Source organism: Ooceraea biroi, chromosome 4 (genome assembly GCF_003672135.1).
Source record: "Ooceraea biroi isolate clonal line C1 chromosome 4, Obir_v5.4, whole genome shotgun sequence".
Lineage (NCBI taxonomy): Eukaryota > Metazoa > Arthropoda > Insecta > Hymenoptera > Formicidae > Ooceraea > Ooceraea biroi.
Window position 1 is genome coordinate 9,501,756 of NC_039509.1, and position 16,035 is coordinate 9,517,790.

At 37.0% G+C, this 16,035-nt stretch overlaps 2 protein-coding genes across 6 annotated transcripts in view; one reads left to right on the forward strand and one right to left on the reverse strand.

Annotated features, from left to right (window-relative positions):
- The window catches only part of LOC105282683, an 89,815-nt gene extending 75,885 nt beyond the window's left edge, over positions 1 to 13,930 (reverse strand). Inside the window, 1 exon segment of the mRNA XM_026969380.1 lies at positions 13,563 to 13,930. The gene's annotated coding sequence lies outside the window, so the exon portion shown is untranslated.
- The window catches only part of LOC105282681 (upstream stimulatory factor 2), a 97,826-nt gene that overhangs the window by 78,052 nt on the left and 3,739 nt on the right, over positions 1 to 16,035 (forward strand). The window lies entirely within an intron of this gene.

Below are 16,035 nucleotides of genomic sequence, written 5' to 3' on the forward strand. Positions count from 1 at the left end.
AAAATGTACATAGAGATTTAAAAAAAAATCTTCATACTAGTGCACAAAAATTAGGAATCGCGGAAAAATATATTTTCCAACAGGACAATGATCCTAAACATACAGCATATAATACAAACTGGCTTTTATATAATGTTCGGAAACAATTATATACACCTCCCCAATCACCTGACCTCAATCCTATTGAATCCTATTGAAAATTTATGGAAAATTCTTGGAGATGCTATTAGAAAAAGGCAAATTTCTAATCAAAATGATTTAAAAACAGCTCTTCAACAAGAATGGAATTCTATCTCATCAACTGTCACGCAAAAGTTGGTACATTCGATGAATCAAAGACTACAAGCTGTAATTAATGCTAATGGAAACCCTACAAAGTATTAATTAATAAGTTTTTTTAATTAAAAAAGGAGTGTACGAATACTTTCTGCGCAAGGAATTAATACAAGTTTTCGGTTTTGTTAATTATAAGGACGATATGTTTCGATTATTATATTTTTGTTGATGTAATATTATTCAGAAGTATAACATATATTGTATTCAGTATTAATATATTGTTAATTAAAGTTTATTTTCTACAAATAACGATTTTTTCAAAGAAATTTCCCCTGTACGAATACTTTTTGCATTCACTGTATATACTATAATATTGATTTTAAAAGCCGCTGAGGGCAATGATGACACTCGTTATAGATAGTATATGACTGATGTATTTATAAAAGAGTTCCGAAGTTAGCACAATTGAAAATAAATGGAATTGAAGAAAGACTCGCTTTCGGTTTCTTCGTTGATTCAGTTTCCCTGCGATTCCGACTTGAATCCGATCACGCAAATCTGGCACGCTATCTCACCTACTCGCCTGGCCAAATAACTAACTCCATACATTGTTTGTGTCCCTGGTACATTTATATTATTAGCCTGTCGAAGCGGTAAGACTTGATTCTCACAACCTGGAGGTATGTCGCGGGCGCAGTCGAGAAAAAAGTTAGCGGACCATGTTCAAAAAGAAGTCAAATATTTGGTGTTCAATTCTGTTTCTTTTCAATTAAGTTGAGAACTCCTGATTTACGATATATAAAAATAATACACTTGAGAACTCTACGGAAAATAGGTATACTTCAATATTAATACATTAAATAATAACAATATTATATATAATGTATTAACAGTGTTTTGATCGAATGCGATATTTTTTGAGAAAAATTGAACTCACAATCAGTGCAATTGCACTGATTACATTATCTTAGATGTTTTATAAAATACCAGCATTCCCCATCGCGGCTTCGCTCGCGATATAAAATATGTTTATAGAAAATAAGTTTATAGAAAATGATATAGCCTATGACATTCCAGGGACCCTCAAGATACTCATACTAAAATTTCAAGTCGATTGGTTCAGTAGTTTTAAAGATCATAGGTAACAAAGGAAAATGTGACTTCTCTTTATATAATAGTAAGAGTAAGATATTACTTTTCTTATCTGAGATACAGATAAAGATGCCACATACTTTAATTATATAGATAAAAGATAAAATAAACAATGATCGCATCTAGGTGAAAATCTAGATAATTGTATCTAGATAACGAAAAACACTGTATATATATTTCCAAGAGAGAAAATATCTTGAATCAAAAGAATCTTACAGAATTTTGACAAACCATGTAGGATTTTCCGATACTTTTGCTGAAATAATTTTCATTTTGTTGATCGCAAGACCGCGATTGGTACCACAAGCACTTATCTTTTGACGCTCCATGATATTGTTTACGAGACAATTTACGAGTATGCGACACGCTTGTACGTCCAACGTATACCGGAGATTTATCTGACGCGCATTTATCTGTCGTATGTATAGGTGGATAAATACAATGGCGGCGACGTTAAGTCAACAAAACGTAGCTAGCTACGCTTACGAAGAGAGAGTGATGTGCCCGAGAGAACATGGTAGGTCACATGAAAGTTTCAAGCGAATTACGTTGGATTTTCAGTACTATGAGCATTTTCCGAGAGCTATTCAAGAACTGACGTTGTCACTCACGATGGCAAGAATTCGGAGCAGTTGTCGCGCGTCCATGTATGATTTAAGTTTTAAGTTTTACGTTTTAAAGTTTAAGTTTAAGTTTTGGTTGACTGAAATTAACTTCAACTGTTGATTTCTATCGCAAAGAACATTTTCTTCTTATTGATTTCTGACATTTTGTTACTCTTTACAAAAATATTAACTATTTACAACTCGCAGTTGATGAATATAGCGAAAGAAAGAGAGAATATTATTGTATGATTAACGACTGGATTACTTCCGATTGCATAATCGGAATAATCGACGCATATCACGGATAGGTAGACTTGGATATCAAGTTGCAAGACAAATCGGTTAAAGTCGTTTGTAGTCGCGATCTTTTCCGCAAAGATGTTGATCTTTTTGCAGGTAATGCGTTATTTACATGTGCATTAATTTGCAAATATTAATCTTGAGCGTTGTAATCCTTTCTCCGCAATCTTAGCTAATCGATTAATCGTGTAATGCGGCCTGCCTTGTCCACGAGTACGAACACGATAGCAAATCAAAGTTAGATAGAAACTGGTTATGCAATTTCGCGAGTGATTTCCCCATGGATCGTACGGACACGAGCGTAAGACTTAAACGGAGATATAATATCTTCCTCGCTATTTTATGCGACACAAGAGAATATCAGTTAGTTATTATTTTACTGTAATAATGCGTTTAAAAAAACGCTGCTATAAGAGAAATGATATTTGCAATTTGAATGTGAAAAATAATCCAGAGACTTTAGTACGAATGTTGTCAAATGGAATACAAAGGTTTGCTTAATATTTTATCATTTAAGCGCTTTTATACATATAATTTTTACACTTATACATATAAAGTGCAAGAGTGACATTGCATCTGTAGACAGAAATCCACTTTATCGCGAACGTCTCAAAAAGCAAGTTTCAAACTCAATTATAAATTTTGCAATCTTCTTTGCAAATAATAATTTTAATTTCGAAATCGCTCAAGAGTAATAAGAGTAATATGCTCTATCTTGAATAATGAAGTAACATTTTCGTCTAAATCATGCATAGAGAGATGAAGCATGTCTCTGGAATCTGGAAAGTACCAACAGTTTTCCATATCATTCCCTGTATTCTCGAATTCATACAAGAACTGTGTACATTTCACCTTTATCCATTCCACACGACTGTCCGACTTTATGTCGCAAAATAACTACGACAAACGAATAACTTGATAATTTAAGTTGACATGGATTTCTCCTTATCCTAAATTTACTATAAATCTCCTTTTATAATGATCAGTTGTAGATCTCTCGTCCAAGAAAATTGCGACAGACCGAAAGACTGATAAAGAAGAGCCCCTTAGGGACCAAGGGATTGTCCGGTTTGTCGCAGAAAAAGCTAGTCGGTGTTCATCCCTCAGGTTCGTGTCCTGCTCCTCTTATTGTTAGATAGAAAAAAAATATTCCGTCATTATTCGGTGCGAAGCAACCAGGTGTGATTAAAGATAACACGCCGTTCCGATCGCGATCGGAAGCGGCAACTCTAGTGCAACTGCGCCGGAGGACTATGCAGGAACGAAACTCGCAAAACGAATTCCACAGTTTCTCGCGTTTACGTCGGTTTAGTTAAAATGATACGACGGGTGCAGTAGTTTCGTGAACAAGCGCGATAGGGACGACTTTGTGTCTCGTCACTTTCCACTCGAACTAATGTACTTAACGAACCGTGACAGGCCGTTTACCGTTAATGCACTCGAAACGAATAATGTATGAACAGAAATAACGCGATTGGCTTGATTTACAAACGATGTTATGTCTCAGTTTGATATAATAATTTCCGCAATTTTTGATCATATAAATTTATAGAACTCCTGTCGAAGAAATGGTACAGATGACAGACACTCGTTTCGCAAAATGATGATAATAACTGAAGAGCTTTATAAATCTATGTAAACTCGTATTTTTGAAGAATTGAGATTATACGTAAATATATGTATCTTGGCAGATGTGGTCGTAATAATAATTCTTATTAGTTAACAATATCGAGAATTGTAAAGAGTCCTCTCTCTTGAATGTCAGTCTGTATAGAGTGGACTAATAATAACGTTATACGTATTCCTAGAAAACAAACCTTCGCTATCGCGCTTTGTGTGCGTCACATCAACGTAGGTTTCACGATGCATCGTGCGTGCATCGTTTTATCGACATAATGTATGGTAAATAATAACTAAGAGTGTGGGGCACACGCTGGAAGATCGCAGGCGTCTCTTAGTCCCGCATCCTTCTATAAGTACGCGTAAGTCTGCCACAAAGTCCTCGCATAAGATATCAGTTTCCCGCAGGTGTCGTCGAACACTTCTCTCTCGCGGCAAGCTAACTCGCGGAGTGTCCCAAAGTTCGTCCAGGAGATAGCGTCCGCTATTACAAGAGCACGTTTAACATCATTTGTGCTGCTCTTGCGTTAGTCCATAAATCGCTCACTCTTCCCCTCTAGTATTGATCGCGACCGTGTCTCAAACATGTAGGTACTATTAGGTGTTACACTTAATTTTGAGGGTTGATTCAGGCGTTAATGATGTAAATAAGTAAATTTGTTTGATTGTATCTGTTGTATGTCAAAGCTTCAGTATTTCTGCACATAATCAAACAGTTGTGGAATTATTGTTATAAATATTCATTTATTCCATTTGTTTATAAATTCATAACGTAAAAATGGACCGTGGTAAACAACATTTTCGATATCTATTATTTTTCTTCTTTGATCAAAAGAAAATAGCTACTGAAGCTCACCGAATTATTGAAACTTATCCTGATTCTGCTCCATTCATAAGACATGCGAATACTGGTTTAGACCAGGTTTTGATTCAAAAGTGGCGATTTTCACAATATCCATGGAAACAAAGTTATGCTCTGCATTTAGTAGGATTATATGAAGGTGTTGTGTACTACGAGCTGCTACAACCAAATGAAACTGTTTCAACTGATTAACATTCGCAACAATTAAACAAATTATAGCAAACATTGCACAATAACCGACCGTAAATAGCGAACAAAAGACTTAAGTGATTCTTTTGTACGACAATGCCAGGCCACATGTCACTAAGACTGTGAAAGCAAAGTTATTGGATCTTGGAAGGGATGTCTACCCCACACAGAATATTCTCCTGTAACAGTGTTCCATCTGATTATTACTTGTTCCGATCGATGCAGCATGCTCTTGAAGATACACACTTTTAAAATGTCGAGGAAGTCAAAAAATGAATCGATGAATGGATTGCTTCAAAAGATAAGTCTTTTCTTTATCGCGGAATCCACTTATTACCAGAAAGATGGGAAGAGGTTGTTTGTAGTAAGTGAGAGAATATTTTGACTGAAATATTAAGTATCAATTTTTTTAATAAATGCGGTTTTTTTCATCGAAAAAACCCCAAAATTAAGTGTAACCTAATAGTTTATTCGCATTTTTAACCACTTGGTAATATGCATCTTTTACCGGGTAACGAGTATCGATAATTGGCACTGGTTTGTATGATTTGTATGATGTATTAATCGTTTGTTTGAATCTCATTCAAATAATAGGCTCCGTTGATAATTGTAATAATCGAGATTAAGAAGACAGAGAGGGAGAGAGAGAGAGAGAGATCAAGTGATGTGGAGAGTCGTAGATTGTAGAAAAATGCGCAACGATCGGCAGAGTTATTGATAGGGTTGCACGAGACCCAAGACAAGACAATATTCGTGAAAATATTGTATTGGTCTTGAAAATTTTAATCTTGTCTTGATCTTGAGTGAATTTTTGGACCAAAATCTTGTCTTGTCTCGATTTTAATAATTAATCGAAATTAACAATTTTTATCTAACAATTGTATACTCAACAATTATTTACAATAATATTTAATATAATCTTTATAATATAATTGAAAATAATTATATATATTTATGTCATTTGTCTACTCTTTTCAAAACAATACATATATATGTATTTATATATAACGTTACCCGCTTGGTAGGAGACAGAAAAATAATATATCTATCCTCTTCTGCTATTCCAAGCTAGCCCAAGAGCCGAGCTCACATGTACGCGATTTTCGCTTGTTATATTATACGTGTTAAGTTACAAAAGACTTCCGTTTACATTATTCAATGACGAATTGACGCAATAGTTTTTTCGAAGAATAAATTCTAATATAAATATGCCTAAAAGAAATGCTATGAAAGAGAAAGTAAATTTTCTTTTACAATTGATGGCTGGACTGCGCCAAATTTTGAATCATATTACGGAGTTACTATACATTTTATAGATAACAATTGGAAGTTTCAGTCATTAACATTAGATTTTCATTACATTACACCATTAAATGGAAAGCATACTGGGAAAGATATTGCTAACTTTTAATTTAATTTTACCTTTTTTTAAAACCAAGAATCTTGACAAGATCAATAATCTCGACACCTTCGTCTTGGTATTGTCTTGATAATTAATTACAAAGTCTCGTTTTGATCTTGTCTTGGAATGTGTGACAAGACCAAGACAATACCAAGACTAGTCTTGGTATCTCGTGCAACCCTAGTTATTGACAACTCAATCAAACGTAATCATTCATCTTGCTGGAACACGTTCAGCCCTTTGTTGTAGGCTTCATCTGCAAGCTGATACAGCAGCTCAAGTATCACAATGAGGAAGGTTACGTGGCATATAATTGAAACTATGCTGCATCTCACAATCAGCTAGAGATGCAGCATAGTTTCTCAACGCAGTAGGAATCCTTCTGGAAGAAAATTGCGTCTCATATCTTATGTGAAAGAAATCAGGAATTTGTATATATGTATATTATTTCATTGAAATTCAAACACAATGTACGCTTCGGAAACGTTTTTTTCAGCATGGAAAGGAAGATTCGATTTGCGCGAGCAAACGCGTGCACGCGTAAAGCAGCGAGCGTTGTGCAACTGGATCATTATTTCGACATAAACGAGAGCGCACACAGAACGAACAAAAAAAAATGGCACGCTCGAATTTATCGGTGCGACGCATAAACGACAGTTGCAACTCGCGGAGCTTTATACGGTCTCAATGGGCGAAAAGTGTTCCTATCAGAAGTGTCAACGGCACGTTTCACGGCGAAATCCGTTCGATGTTCGGTGTTTGCCGAACACCACTGAATCCTGTAACTTCGTCGTGATGTACGCTAGTTTGTACACGAGTATAACCCATTATTGAGAGGCGAATTATTATTAAAGCAATGCAAATTATCAATCGCATGATTAATAATCAACAAATCATGTACATACTTGTAGAGTGTAATTTACAATAACGTATGCATTTTATATCCAGTTGCTTGTTGCACGGGGCGTGTTGAAAAGTGCGAAAAGTAGAAGAATACGCTTTTATGCTAGACTAGAAACTTTTTGCCAATTTGCTCGGCAACCTGGTTCCTTCCATTTTCGTGGCAAATAGCAGGATTGACGGATAAAACGTGAGAGCTGCGGTACGTGCGCGTTGCCGCAGCTCGATTCGAGCCGAAAACAATCGGTAGCGAGATCGGTAATGAGATTGACCAGTACCGCCTGCAACGCCTGTACACAAACGCCGGCGCCACGGCGATGCGCTTCCGCATAGAAGCTCTCGTAGCACCGCGACGAAATGTTGTTAGTCTGATTGCAAGTACCAGGTGAAAATATTTATTGGCGCGTGATGATCAAACAAACCCCTCGTTAATAACGTATTACGGTCGCGGTCGCTAGTACGTATAAACCGTTAAACGCAAGCGGAATATTCGAAACGGTAGAAATTTAATCTCATTCTATAATTTAGACGTGCTCAGCAAATCAGGTGGGAAATATTTATAAAGTAAATAAACATATGATTCTAATCGCTTCACACGATGAAACACTCATGACAATTAATTCTCTAGGTTTCAAATCACAAAATTACATATTTCTCTTTCCATAATTTTCAGCCGGAATTTTAGCCGGATTAATTTATTTCAAATTATATATTCTATAATAAGTAAAAATTTATTATGATAAAGTTAAATACTTATTATCATAAATCCAATTTATAAATAAATCTAACTAATAGTAATATATGTTTTCAAAAATTAGATGTTTAATAGTTTTGTTTCTATACCGTGAAATATATGAAAATACTGAATAAAAGCTGCAGTGGCTACATCAATAATGCTTTCCGATTTATACAGGCGATGAGAGGAGTAGTTCCGTCTCATTCCTACTGTATTTATTATATTTGGATTTTGTCAAAAAAACCTAGAAACGGTGGAAAGTTAAAAAAAAGAAGCAATAAGATAGCAATGAGATAACACCATCAGAGAACGATACGAAAAAATGTATGTATCTTATGACTACGTAAAGTGATGCAACGGGCGACTTCAACAGGATATAACGCGTGTTACGGAAATCGATACTGGTCGTCAAGAAAATCTCATTCGTGTAGCGTAAACGTGTGATGTACATGTGACGTATATACATGTATCGGTTTGTACGGGCTATAAAAAATTCGACGAAACTTCGATTCGGTGCATCGTTTGGACGTGTAATGAAATTTTCTTTAACGTGACGTCGTAAGGATGTTTTTCCTGGAGAACGAAAATAAATCTCCTGTTTAATGCAACCGTCCTCGGGTCGTTGGCCTCGAGAGATCGACGAAGATTTTCCGCGAGGAAGCGACAACGAAAACGAAATGCTCCTTTTCTAGATGTATTTATAAGCTCCGAAAAAATAAGTTGTACGGTGCGTTACAAATAAATTCACCAAGATCAACTAGTGCGGAAGTTGTTTTCTATAGTGGCCGATTTTCTATAACAGCTCTCTCGCGTTTCAAATGTCTGTGCAGAAAAAGGCTCGATGACAAGAAATGGAAAAAAGCGCGCTTGCAACGACGAGCCAAACACATTATTCATGAAAAAGATCAATTTAATTTTTTTACCTCAGCTTATGAAACTACTTTTTGCTATTTGAAATTAAATGCATATACTAAAATATAACATATTACATATTAAGATTCACACATTTTTATCCTTATATTTATTGCAAATAAACAACGTTGTAATATATCGCAATTATTCATAAACAGACAAAAAGCAATTATTGCTCGATGTTTAATAGAGATATTATTAAGTAATTAGATATTATTATTAATTAGATACGATAATTACATTAGAAATTTGTCTCCCTCGAGATATTAAATTGATAACACATTCAACATGTAATTCACAGTTGTCCGATATTAGAAATTTTCGGAAGGATTCTCTTTTCTGACTGTGGATCGGAATCGATTGACTATGTAGAGAAGCAAAGAACAGGAGCACATATTTATGAGACGGTCGTCCATTTTTCTTACCTGGCGATTCCGGCGTTTCTCCCACACCTGTCGTTTCCGGAATCTAGGTTCGTCCATTCTCCGAAAACACACAGGTCCGCGTTGGATAAAATTGACGTTCTCGCAATAACGCCGACAATGTCTTAAAGCTTCCATTTGACGTAGTTCTCCAAACAATCAAAATTATTCTTGGAACTTGCGGAGCACTTCATTTTGCAAATCCACAGGTTAAACACTTTTATGACAACAATAATAAAAACTCTCGGATATTTTCCTTTTAAGTACATGTCATTTCACTTTATGTCACACAAGCATTGTGAATTGAATTATTTATTTAATGACAAGTTACAAGTTGTCACTACGTCTAAAAATCTTTTACACTTGTTCGATTCTCTCTTTTAATATTGATTCCTTATTCTTCGTTAACAAAAATGTCTATTGCAAACTACGTGAAAATGTTTCTTTTTGTAAAGTCTCTTTCGTTAAAAAATGATAATTTTGAAGAATTTATGTAACACGTGTATCGATACATGTATCAATATATTAAAATGGTTGACGTACAAAGAGAATGCCCCATTACTCTGTAATATAAGCAAAATAAAAAGAGCTTTTTCAGTTACTGTATTATAAATCTCACTGTACTATGTTTTACAATTTGTACTTGAAAATTATCAGCAGATTATTGTATTGTTCTTTTTATTTCTCTGTCTCCTTTATGTCGAGGTACCTGATCTCTTTTACGATTTGATACATACGCGATGAAAAGGGAGATTACACGTGGGATAGATCCTCTCTTTACCACGAAAGACAAGAAAACAAAACGCTGGTCTTTATTGGCCCGCCGAGGCACTGTTGGTCGTTTCATCGCGAGATATCGTGAGATGCGCGGATTTAACTTTGCTCCTGCTTTTCAAATCCCGAAGCCACTTTTTATTCCCTTTATTCTATCGTTTTTCTCGCGCATAACTTTTCTCGAACGTCTCAATCACCCCATGACGGCAATGCGCTTAATTGCGAATAATTGAGCCGCAATTAAATTCGTATTAAGAGCTAATTTTTTAGAATAGAATAGGCCAGAATTTCTGGCCACGATTTTGCTTTTATTTGCATTAGCGATTGTGAAGTCGATGTAAAAATTCGTTGAAAATCGAGAAATTATATTACACTTATACACGTATACACTTTGAAATATTTTTCAAAATGTTTTTAAAGATTAAACAAGATCGTGAACACTGTAACGTTTTTAATGTAGTTATTTTGTAATTTATCTCGATATCATCAGTAGGGCTACTGTTTTCCGATAACGAAATATCGGTCAGCAACGTGGTTTCGGAACCTAAAGAGAAGGTTCAGTTATATTACAGCGACACTTTTATATCTTATCTTTTCAAAAATCTTACACAGACCTTTCATTTGCCGTAAAAAAACCCTCTTCAATCTTATTTTATCCGATATATATTGCATTGTGAAAAATCTTTTTATTTCTCATGAAAGTGACTTATATGAAACTGATATCATCAATTTGAAAAATAAATCTCCTTTTTCAACTCTAAAAATGAAATTTTAAACAAAGAATTCTTGAAAACAAAGTGATGCGGATAGAAATTTGTGATATTAATCAACAATCTTCACAGGAGATCAATATCTTGGCAAGTAAAATTTATGCAAAATAATAACAACAAACTTTCTCGTATCGCGATCAATAGCATCATCCATCCATTTTCCTATCTCTTGCCGAAAAACGTTGACCCAGTTTTATGTTCGTGTCAAACAAACGAAATAGCCACAACGCAGTCAAAATGATTTATCGAAGTGGCCACGAGCAAGGATGTACTTCAAGAGAATTCAAAAGTAATGAAATCTATCGTTACGACGTGACCGGAAGCGTAACAATCCACAGGAGTACGTTCTCCAAAAGAATATCAGAAATCACGCAATTGCTAATTTCACGGGATTTTCTGTAAAACAGCTTTGTTGTTTGCGGTACGCTGTAATGCGCAATTGTGTAATGGAGCGGAGATAACGCAGCGTAGAGCTCGCTTTGATCATGTAATTTGCGTTTGTCAACACAAATTAAAGCGGTCAATTAGTTTGATTTACACTTTTTTATCCATCAGCTATCTGCAAACAGATATTTACAATGCGCCTATTAAGATATAGTGCTTTACTTCATCGAGTCAGACAATTATTTAGTCAATGGATGATAGACAGACGAGAAGCAAATTAATATCTGTACGTGTCCAAGTAGGTCGGACGCGTGGGGATTAATGTCAGTGAAACTGTAACGACGGTCGCGTAATAATTACGTGACTTCTACGAGAGCTCGTAATGTCTTTAACCTCGCTTCTTACATGGGTGAGTGCGCGGTTGCGATCGCTGGAGTAGGCTCCAGCCTACTCCAAAACAAACCTGTACTTTAGTATGAAGTCGTTCTCGAAGGAAAGAAAGAAAAAGCAAAAACGGAGGGATTGAAATGGATACAGAAATCACGTATTCTGGCACGATGCGTCAGATTGCGCCGCGATATATTACCGCAATGATAAATATAGACATATAATAAAAATACGATTATACGTACTTTGTGCAATATTTCAATTGCCCAAGTAAAAAGATAACGTAAACCGAAGAGTCTTCAATGCGCCACATAAATCCCATAAATTTAAATGTACACTAAAGTATGATCATTTATATATTGCCGTATATAATCATCTGCCGTATATAATCTTATATTGAATTTAAAATTTCGATATTTTTGTTTGACATTTGCAATAGTACCTATGTCTTAATTATATATAGTAAATTAAATATGCTGCTTGATTCCACGTATTTTAGCGAAAGCTAATTAAATGTACAGATAAAAAATTAAAACTTGATTTCGCGTAACCTTTCTTCATGTGTATGCACTGAATACAAAAGCGCGCAAATGACAAATTCAACGTTATTTGTTCGTTTAAAATGATGTAAATGCGAAGTATATATCGGTATAAAAAAGAGCACAAGTAAATCACCAGCGCACAATTAGTGTTACTAGGTCAGCTTAATGAGTAAATTACGGTAATTTGGAAATTGCACTGCGAATGGTATCGTTCGAGCAACGATTAACAACTAACGGAGATGCATCGACTGGAAGAAACTGCAACCACTAATCACGATGGATTTACATCGTTAGATTGCTCGCCTCGTACATTTCAGCGATTTAACACTCAACCGATGAAACCATCAGAGTATAAGGACACATTTATCAAATATCAACTCGACATAGAAATATATTGAGATTGGCAAAAACATTTTTTTCAGAAAAAGGTGGTCATAATAGCAAACACACATCAGGCGACAAATTCATACCTGACGAAAACGAATCGAGAAAAGATGGACTTTATATCGAAATATACCGTAAATTTGCTTTTGGACTATCGTCGCCGCGAAATTTTGCACATTTGCATCCGTGTTATGCGTTTTATCGAAATTCGATGATTCGAGGAGGTTTGAGAGAACGCCAGGGAAAACAGATAAACTAGCCAGACAAACGCGGAAGCCGAGGTCAATGTCCTCGAAAAGGCGCGTATCGCAGGGTCGTATCGGAGATCCGCAGCTTGCATCCCGGCAAAGAGAACACAAGCATATAAAAACTCGAACAATGACTTGATAATAACGACCACGTGTTGTCATTTAACGAATCGATTCTTTGGCAAGAATAAAATATATAGTCTGACAAAAAATTTCCGACTCAAATTTAAACAGACTATAAACGTTTGATGCGACGACCCTGGTACGGGGGCGGAAGCACGCTCCTCGCGTTTCGCTTAAACTTACGCGTAAAAATGTGCAGTTTTCGCTGTGCACAAAAAAGGACGAATAGATGCCGGATATTCCCTCATCAGCACAAATATCAAATTGCAATAGAAAGCGCGCGCATGTGAATAAACAAAGATAAAGTCTTGTAACAAGTATCTCGAATATATCCAAACCAGTATCTGGTGAATACATGTACGCTTTGAGTCACGACACGCACAGATCTTCCTCATCCTGCGGCGTACGTCGTTCGCATCCCGCAATGGAGCGCTCTCGGTTCAACACCGAGAAACACATTAGCGCCCCGTCCGAGATCTGATAACGCGATACACGTCGCACAGGATCGTCAAAGGAGCGATTTTACCGGTTCGTTGGCCCGGCCCGAAAGTTATGAGACAGCTCGACATCTCACCTCGCCACGGTGCGGCGCGTCTCGCCACCTTTCCTCGCGGATTCCATCGTCTCGGGGAACGACGAGACGAACAAGGTGTCAACGTGCCGGCGGCACGCACGCACGCACGCACACACACAGACACATACCCCACATTGCACGCACTTCCGTAAATGGTGCACGCGAGCCAACGCTTCCTCGCGGAAACGTTCGTGCGATTCCGGAGCTATTTATATTGGGGATGCGACATCTCTCGAGGGGAGGCCAGTCAGAAGAGAAAGGGTGGTGGATTGGCAAACTGGTGGGTTAAACCGCGTGGGTTGGTCTTTTAGGATGCCGGTCCCGACGTTGACTGCGCCATCGGGCAGACTCCATCGCGCTGTTCAACATCGACGGCGACGGTGGTGGCGACGACGGCGGCGTCGCCGCCACCACCACCACCACCACCACCACCACCACCACCACCACCACCACCGCCGCCGCCGCCACCGCCGCCGTTGCTGCTGCTGCTGCCGGCAAGCGTCGGCTATCGATTTTTCCGCGCAGCCTCCGCGACTGGAACACGCCGGTGCACATCTCTCCAGCGGATGTTCCAGCTAGTCCTGTCGGTAGCTTACTCGGTCCTGCGAGATTACTCGGACCGATTCTTAGCTCTCTTTATCACAAACGTTTGATCGGACTGTCATCACTTACTTTTTCACAGTATCCTTGACAGGAGGGGATGAATATGTAATAACAAAGTCAACGATTGGAGGCTGCGATAGCGTAGACTGCATCTAATCCATCGATTATAGTGCTTAGAAATCTCGTACTTAATTCTTACAAAGTAAAAATCATGTATGAAGGTTTTGATAAATCAAACTTCGAGGGTGCGAGTTTATCACGTCTGTTAACGAGCTCCATCGCACGTAATCTTATTGGTCTTTTATCTTGCGGGTCTGGGTCCGGAACCTGATTCTTATCTCGTTTCTTTCGCCTGATATCGCATCGATGTCACGTGTTCTTTCCTCAGTTTCCTCGCTTGGAGAAGTCATGACGATTACGATAAGATACCAGAAATGTTTTGTCGCCGACGCATGATAATGTTTATTAAATTAATCCTGTGCTAATGGTCGTTTCAATCGGTTTATACATAAACTGCTTCTAATAAGAAATGGTTATATAATGATATAATGATACCTACGACATAATACAACATCTGACGTAACACGCGATGTAGGTACGCGATAACGCGATTAGTGTTGCCTTCATCAAGTCGCTCTTCTCGTTCGTCAACTTTGCACGTATATTGGTTTTTCAGACGCATGTTTAATAACATTGTTACTATATAATTATTCATGGTGATACGACATGACTCGAGGCTCTATTTAATTAACTTGGTGTAATATCATTTAATATAATTACTTTATGCAGATAAATAATGTTCATTGTTTCATGAATGTCTGCATATGTTAATATGTATGTAAATAACGCGATTAATTATCTTGGTGTTGTTCCTTGTAATGAATTAATTTCTTATACAGCACGATAAGAGACTTTCAATGTACATAATATGCGAACCTGCTCGCGCAATAATTATTACTTGAAAAATATTAATCCAGAAGTATTATCCTCTCTTCTCCGATATATAAGAATTTAGTAATCAGTTGATCCAACGGAAGCGGAATGTTAGCGTAATGCATCCAATATCGATCGGTGTTATTCTCAGCATGCACAAAGTTCTAACAATATTACAAAGAAGAGACAGATATTTCGTTACGAACAAATGAGGAGGAGCAACGCGCGCCCATTCCAGCTTTCTCGAGAATATTTCTTGATGCGTACGTCTCGTTTCCATCAAATTAAAATGTATATAATGGAAAACTCGCAGAGTCTAAAAGTTACTGCAGATCGAGTTCGTCTATTGAAAAGCAACGCGAGCGATCGATCATTTCAATCCGGTCTCCCGATGGGAGGCTGAGATTAAATATCCATTGTGTGGCCGCTATGTGTCTGGATAACATCCGCCATGCATGGCGGACAGTTCGGTTATTTCGAACGATCCTAATTACAAACATAGACTACAAGAGGAGGCAATAAAGCCCCGAGGGTTCAAAACTTGGCCGATTATCGAATTTGCCTGCTCGACATATCAAGTAGGAAAAGTCGGACATTGCATTACGAAAGTGTTTAAACATCCCTTTTAATTGTGTATCGCGATGATAAACATCAAGTGACGCACACGCAGAGAAATTGCAGTAATATCATATGTTTGATGTGTACAATGTGCGCGCGTATAATGTAATTTATTTCTTTTGAAAAGGAGACTCCGTTTTCAAGAGATTATATTGTTTAAATATTTTTGTTGCTATTTGTGTCAGAAAGAAATTAATTTTTAATTTAATGAGAATTTTAGTTTAGTCAAAGAGAGAGAGAGAGATAAAGGAGAATCAAATTAGTGTGGAAAGAGGTAATTATAAAAAAAGCGCAAATGAACGTGTCACTATTTTTAGCT